Source organism: Lampetra planeri, chromosome 3, assembly GCF_965212315.1.
Source record: "Lampetra planeri chromosome 3, kcLamPlan1.2.h2, whole genome shotgun sequence".
NCBI classification, from domain to species: Eukaryota; Metazoa; Chordata; class Hyperoartia; order Petromyzontiformes; family Petromyzontidae; genus Lampetra; species Lampetra planeri.
The window spans coordinates 28,436,564-28,443,631 of NC_136109.1; positions in this window are offsets into that span (position 1 = coordinate 28,436,564).

The following is a 7,068-nucleotide window of genomic DNA, read 5'->3' on the forward strand; positions in this document are numbered from 1 at the left end:
CATCATAGGTCATCAAAGGTCATCATAGGTCACCCCTTATTAAACCCCCGAGCAGCGGGGACACGAGCCTCTATCCGCGGAACCACGCGGTGTCAACCCGAGTCACACCCCCTCAAATACTGCTCCCCAGATATCACCAACACCATCACCATCATCACCACCATCATCATCACTATCGTCACCTCCACGACCATCAGTCACCACCACCATCATTCATCACCACGACCATCACCACCACGACTATCACCACCAACATCATCACCACCACCATCATCATTACCAGCACCACCATCAGCATAATTATAGTCACCCTCACTATCAGTATCCTGCACCGACACCACAAACATCAACAACAAACGCCATTTGCCAAGTGGCAGTGACATAACCACGACGCTTGTGCCAGGCTATGTGCACCTTGAGGCCACGTGAAGTGTCGAAAGCCCTCTGGCAGGAGGTCACGGGGCAGACCAAGCGGTGCCACGGGTCGACTGACTGACATGACTGAGATGACTGGCTGATGCACTACCTGTGCCCCCTACTGTGCCAACTTGCTGTGCTTTAGCCACCCGGCGCTCCACTCGTTGTTGTGAGCATTGCTCCTCCGTTGTTGTTGGAGCGCGACTGCCTCCAACTGCCCAGCAGCATCTTTCACGAGCCTCTTCCGCAGAGGCCTATATTGACACCGCTGGTACCAGTCATCGGCATGTCCACTCAGCTCCACATCCTCGTGTACCACATCACTCCATCTCTTCTCTAGCCCGTGCCGCGCCCGATTAGCCCCCTCTATTCGGCCGAACAAAAGCTGTTTAGGCATGCGGTGGCTGGGCATGCGGGCTACATGACCCAGCCAACACAGCCTTGCCTGCCGGAGGATCTCACCGATGGGACTTTGCCCAGATCTTTCAAGGATGTGGGCTCCTCACACAATCCAGCCTGGTTAAACCCAGGATGGATTGTAGGCAGGCCAACCTAAATGTTTCGAACCGGCGAAGATGCTCCATTAGGGGGGTCCACGTTTTGCAAGCATAGATAAGGGAGGGAATGACCGTGGCAGAGAGAAGACCTGAAGCTTCGTGGGGAGCGACAGACCAGGTAGCTTCCACAGCGTTATGCAACCGATGAAAAGATAATGCCGCTCGACTGATTCTGAGTGAGACCTCTGCTGTCAAACCGGAGCCAGTCATGAGCACACTGCCCAGGTATGGGAAACTCTCCACAACTGCCCCATCATCGATTGGGAGTTGTGGGGGTGGAGTGCCCGATGGTACAAAATACCCAGGCGGGTGCTTCGTTTTGATGTGGCTGATGGCCCTGGGTGTACACCCACCACCGGAGTGGAAGAATGGCAGGCGCATCTTACAGATGACAAGTCGATGGTCAGATGGCAGATCAGCTCCACGGTAGGTCCTGGTGTCAAGGACATGGGCCCGCATCCGCTATTCTGTCACTACGTAGTCCAGCAGATGTTCTTGCTTGGACCCGGCATGCATCCATGATGTTGTGTGGATGCGCCGATGCCGGAACAGCGTGTTGGTAATTACAAGCCCATGGGCTGCACGAAAATCTAGCAGCCTCCTACCGTTGTTAATGAGCTGATCTGGCCCATGCCTTCCAATCACTCTAGACCAGGTGCCAGCATCATGACCAACTCGGGCATTGAAGTCGCCCAACAGGACGACTCTATCCAGAGGGGCCACTTTAGCCAGCACCTGTAACAGGTCATAGAGGGCATCTGACTCATCGGCCTTGCCTGCATCCCTCCACGGATGTTCGTCTTTGGTGAGGCCATATATAACCACGACCACCACTCCTCGCCTCCGGTTGATGGGAAGGCGAGCCCAAAGTAGTCTGGGGCTTACTGCTTCCCACACCTCACCGCCACGCTCCCACGCCCCCTTCATTCTTTTGTTCAGAAGAAGATCCACTTCCTGTTATTTGGTAGTCTCCTGCCCCGAGGAGAGGACTGTCCACCCCTCATGGTGGCAGGAGCGAGAGCCCTGAATACCAGAGATCCAGGCGGTACCGGTCCAGCTCCTGACAGAGGAGTGGCAACCTCTCCTCCGCAGTGAGCATTCGAACATTCCACATGGCCATCCGTAGTGGCTTTTTGTTGTTTCTGGAGGAGCCCCGAGGGTAAAGACTTAATCTCCTTGCTCCGACAAATGGGGTTTTGCCAGGAGACGTCATAGACCCCCGTCCCCCCATGGCCTCCGGCACAACCTGATTAATTAGTTATTTTTTTACGTGGTTTTGTGGTAATTAATTGAAGGTGGAGGGGTTACCAGCCCCTCGCACCCATCCAGAGCTCCCATTTAGCCGCTGTGGTGCTTACAAGCACCATGAGGGGAAAGGGCCAATGTAAATTGGCCCTCCCCCCACGGCACTGCCCACCAGAGGGTTGACGTCCGGCACCACGAGAAGGTAGGGGGTTGTTTTTGCCGGACAAACATCACTACCATCATCACAACCATCATCACCACCATCGTGACCAGCATCACCAGCATAATTTTTGCCACATTTACCACAACGACAATTCAACATCACAGCTAGTATGTGTGTTGAACTTTTTTCTCACCGTACGTAGCCAACCGTGCTAATTGGAGGTATCATCACCACCATGACCGCTGTGACCCACACGCATCATCGTAACCATCACCACCACGATCGGCATCGTAGTGGCCACCATCACCACAACCACCACCATCGCAATCAGCCATCACCACCACTGTGATCACCATCACAGCCGCCACCACCCCCCACACCTCCAGCCAACACGGTGGGAGAGTGTGAGTGAGAATTATAGCGAAGCGTGGATTCGCAAGAGTGTGAAAGAGTGAGCAAGAGCGTGAGAGAGCTGGCATCGGCGAGAGAGCTCTCCGTGAGTATATTAGTGAGAGAGGGGGAAAGAAGTGTGAGAGAGAGAGAGCGTGGGAGTGATAGAGCCTGCGAGGTACAGGCAGAGAACATGTGAGAGACATGGAGAGCATGAGAGGGGAGAGAGGGTGTCAGAGATAGAGAGTGTGTGTGTGTGAGAGAGCGTGTGAGACTTTGACTTTTAAACAACTTTTATTGCCGTCAGCAGCAACAGCACTGTAGGCGATTCCGATTCGAAATACTCAGTCACCAGCAGCAAAAAACACAATAAACACCACAGACGCTGTGACGCTAAATGCGCTGCGCACAACACAAAAGAAAAGGCATGTGGTGGTGGTCGTCGCGCGCGCCACGGTGACGAGCGAGCGCTTCAGAAGGTGAACACGAGGGTGCCGTCCTCGCTGGTACAGAGAGGGGCTTGTCCTGCTCCCCAGCGTTCGAAGAAGACGTGCACATCACCGACATGTGTGTGTGGTACGCGTGCTCCAGCCGGAGCCGCGCCTTGAGCAGGCCCCTGAACACTGGAAGCATCACAGAGCAGCCGTCAGTGTCACCCTCCAGCATGTTTTTCCTCGTTCTGTACACCGCCATCTTCGTCTGAGCACAGGCGAAGTTGGCAAGGTCATGGCGCTTGTTAGCCAGGTAAGGCACCCCATATACGAAGCTGTTGTTGTAGAAGGGCACCCGCAGTTTCCTGAAGATGTCCCCCAAAAGGCGGAACATCGGTTTGAGCCGCTGGCGGTGTAAGTACTGGTGGGGCAGATCCTCCCTGGCACCACAGGAAATGTACAAGTCTGTTACCCCTGGCGAGATTCGGCTGAGCCACACGGCCGATGGCAATGTGCAGTGTGCCAACCTCCACTGGAGGTCACCGCACCGTTTGGCTACGGGAGACTTTTAGATTTGTTTCCATTGGGGGGCGGCCGCAATGAGGGGGGAGAAATGGTCTCTCCGTGTTGTGTCCGGTAGGTCTGCCAGGTCCCGGGAATGCAGGAGAGTGAGACGGGGAGAGAGAGAGAGAGTGAGAGAGAGATTGTGCGTGTGAGAGACGGGGAGAGAGTGAGACGGGGAGAGAATGAGAGAGATAGGGTGTGAGAGAGATTGTGCGTGTGAGAGACGGGGAGAGAGTGAGACGGGGAGAGAATGAGAGAGAGATAGGGTGTGAGAGAGATTGTGCGTGTGAGAGACGGGGAGAGAGTGAGACGGGGAGAGAGTGAGAGAGATATAGGGTGTAAGAGACAGGGAGATGGCGTGTGAGAGACAGGGAGAATGAGACAGAGAACGAGAGTGTGTGAGACGGAGAGATAGGGTGTGTGAGAGATTGTGCGTGTGAGAGACACGGAGTAGGAGGGGTGGGGGATGCGAGAGAGCGTGAAAGAGAGCGTGCGCGCGAGAGAGGGAGCCGTTGATCTTGGCTAGTCTTCTCGTTGGAGCCGTGCTCGCTCATCGACCCACTCAACATATTGCTGCCATCCCTCAACGCGCACCGGCCACGCGTGTGACTGCGGTGGTGGGGAGCGGGGGGGGGGCAATGCTGGGGGAGGGGTCCAAGGGGGTGGGCCATGTTGGAGGGGGTGGGGGTCGTGGCGGACCACCTCAATTACCTCCCGCGCTGTGTCCGACGGCAATTAAAAGGCCATTAAGATACACGCGGAGTCGTAATCGTCGCTCTCGTGGCCGGTTTTGATATGCGGTGGACATCAATGAGACAATGCGGTTAGGATGGGATGGAGGTGGGGGGGATGGAGGTGGGGGGGGGATGGAGGTGGGGGGGATGGAGGTGGGGGGGATGGAGGTGGGGGGGATGGAGGTGGGGGGGGGGATGGAGGTGGGGGGTGGAGGTGGGTGGGGGGGATGGAGGTGGGGGGGGGGGTGAAGGTGTTTCAGGCTCCACCAATTGTAAAACGCCACCCGAGCAGCTTGTACCCTGTTGTCGCTTCCGCTCTGTTCATTGATTCGTCATCACGCAGTCGGCGAAGGATCCGGTTAAGCTGCACGCCTGTCCCCACGTGGGACCGAAGCTTTTTGTTAATGGACAAACGGCCTCTTATAAGTTACGTTGAGGTGCACCTTCACAGCGTGGCGTGCCACAACGAGCCGCACCACTCACGCAGCCGAAACCCCGAACCGACGCTCACCCCTGCAACCCTCAAATCTTCACCACGCAGCAGCAGCAGCAGCCGCCGCGATCTTTCACGAATCCGACACTCGCGGCCCGGCGGAGGCACCGTCGATCCGTGGGGCCCCCTGGGTGCAGTTGCACCGCCTGCGTCCCTCGATAGCTCCGCTTACCGGACTTCACGCACCAGTCATTGAACCCCACCCCTACCCCGACTGCACATCCCTGACCCTAACCCTGACCCCTTACCCCAACGCTAACCCCTTCCTTTCCCTGCCCCCACCCTCCGCGCGTGTTGTGTGCGGCGTGGGGTCCAATTACCTCGCTCTGAATAATGGATACTCCTCCAACCCCCCCAACTTCCACCACCACCACCCCTCCCCCCCTCCGCTAATGATGAGAGCTCCGCTCCATCACGCGGCGCGCTCGCGATGCTGATGTCGGACAGCCGCGAGACCTAATTTAAAGCCATTACCGCGCGACATCGCGCTCGTTTCAAATTAAATCAGGCATGAGATCCAAGCAGCACGGAAACGGACGGGAGGGAGGGAAGGGTTGGAGGCGAGGGGGGAGGTGGATTATGCGTGGATGAAAGGAATGAGCAGATGAAAGGGTTCGCAGGAGGGAAACAATGGATGGAATGAAATAATGGATGGAATGAAACAATGGATGCTGGGTGGATGGGTGGGTGAATGGGTGGATGTTTTGTCAGTGGATGTGAAGATGATTGTGTGGGTAAGTAGATGGGTGGCTGCGTGCGTGGGTAGATGGGGGGGGGTATACAGATCTATGAAATGAGTGGATAGGTGTACATGTACGGATGGAAACATGCGTAGATCGGTGGATGGGTTATGGAAGGGTTGATGATTGAGTGGATTGGCAGATGTCATGGGTGGCTACAAGGTGAGGTGGGGTAGATGGGTGAGTGGATGGGATGCAGGAGTGAATATGCTGATGCGATTGAGGCTGCCCAGGAAGTGCGGTCACTTAGTCTGCCCTGAACTTCCCTGGGTCTGCGTGACCATTGGGGTTCATCTGCTCGATGAGACATCAGGCTGTTCGCACATCATTTGCATACACGACGATGTGATTCTCACATGCACAATGCACGCACGTACCACGAGTTTAAGAGCCGGTTTTAAATCGAGGGACCGGTATCGTTGCTTACAAGCAGTCGGTGGAAACGTGCCGGAATACGCCACACCGGCTCTCCCCGCCAACACCAATCACGCGCAGCCTAGCGAGCGCGGTTCAGAGCGGTTCCTCTTCCTACACCGCGACGTCTCCGCAGAGGGGAAACGACAGGCGAGCGTGAGGGCATGAGAAGGCGTGCGTGTGCGCGGGCAAGCGTGGTGGGTTAGCGCGCTGTGCAACCAACCCGGGGCAGAGAACCGAGTTTGATTCCCACTCGCAGTCCCCATCAACACCAGTAAATATGATCTGAACTGGTCCTGGGCCTCCCCTAGGTCGACTCAGCCTCAAATGAGTACCTTGTGCGGTGTGTGAACATCGCCACTGGAGACAAAGGCGGCGTGGTGTTAGCCACGCCACCCCCTCGTGTGCCGTGGCGGCCTTCGTAGGCGCCGCTCGCCAACAGCACTTGCCCTGACAGCACGTGCCCTGACAGCCTGTTAGAGGCTTGCACGGGGGAACTTTGCCTTTGTGTCTGTGGACATGGGCCGCTGCAGGACGAAGCGGCAGAGGTCGCAAACGGGTTTTGATTCCTTACCCGTACCCGGCCGCACCAGGGTCGAAAACGGGTACCCGATTGCGACCTCTGGCATGAAGCCATGTTGCAGGCGTGGGTGGGTTGATTCTAGGAACTTGAATTGTGAGAAGAGACAAGACGCTGGGAAATGAGTGACAAACGGTGACTCACCAATGACTCACGGCCTACCCGTACCCGTACCCGGCCGCACCAGGGTCGCAAACGGGTATCCATACACGTACCCGGCCGGGTACGGGTAGCCGGGTATCGGGTAGGGTACGGGTATCGGGTACCCGATTGCGACCTCTGCGAAGCGGGTTTCACGCCGGCGCTTGTCCGTCTCCCCACCGCCCAGCGGTGAGACGCC